A 620-nucleotide genomic window follows, 5' to 3' on the forward strand; every position below is an offset into this window, starting at 1 on the left:
AAGCAGATGGATCAATTGACAAATATAAAGCAAGACTTGTCGCTAAAGGCTACAAGCAAAAAGAAGGTCTTGATTATTTCGATACCTATTCTCCTGTGATAAGAATCACATCCATACGTATGCTTATTGCAATAGCAGCATTGAATGGTTTGGACATACATCAAATGGATGTTAAAACGGCATTTTTGAATAAGGAATTAGATAAAGAAATTTATATGGAGCAACCTAAAGGATTTGTGGCCTCAGGACAAGAAAAGAAAGTGTGTCGACTTGTTAAATCACTATACGGATTAAAGCAAGCTCCTAGGAAATGGCATGAAAAATTTGACATGGTTATGATGTCAAATGGTTTCAAAATTAACGAGTGTAACAAATGTGTTTATGTCAGGAACACTTCAAATGGATATGTCATGGTATGTTTATATGTAGATGACATGTTGATTATGGGTAACAATGATACCATAATTCAAACTACAAAAAGGATGCTAACAAGTAAATTTGAAATGAAGGATTTAGGTATGGCCGATGTTATATTAGGAATTAAAATTTCTAGAACATCTGATGGCCTCGTATTGTCTCAATCACACTACATTGAGAAGATTCTTGATAAATTCAAGAAA

The sequence above is a fragment of the Olea europaea genome, chromosome 13, assembly GCF_002742605.1.
Source record: "Olea europaea var. sylvestris chromosome 13, O_europaea_v1, whole genome shotgun sequence".
In the NCBI taxonomy this organism is placed as follows: domain Eukaryota; kingdom Viridiplantae; phylum Streptophyta; class Magnoliopsida; order Lamiales; family Oleaceae; genus Olea; species Olea europaea.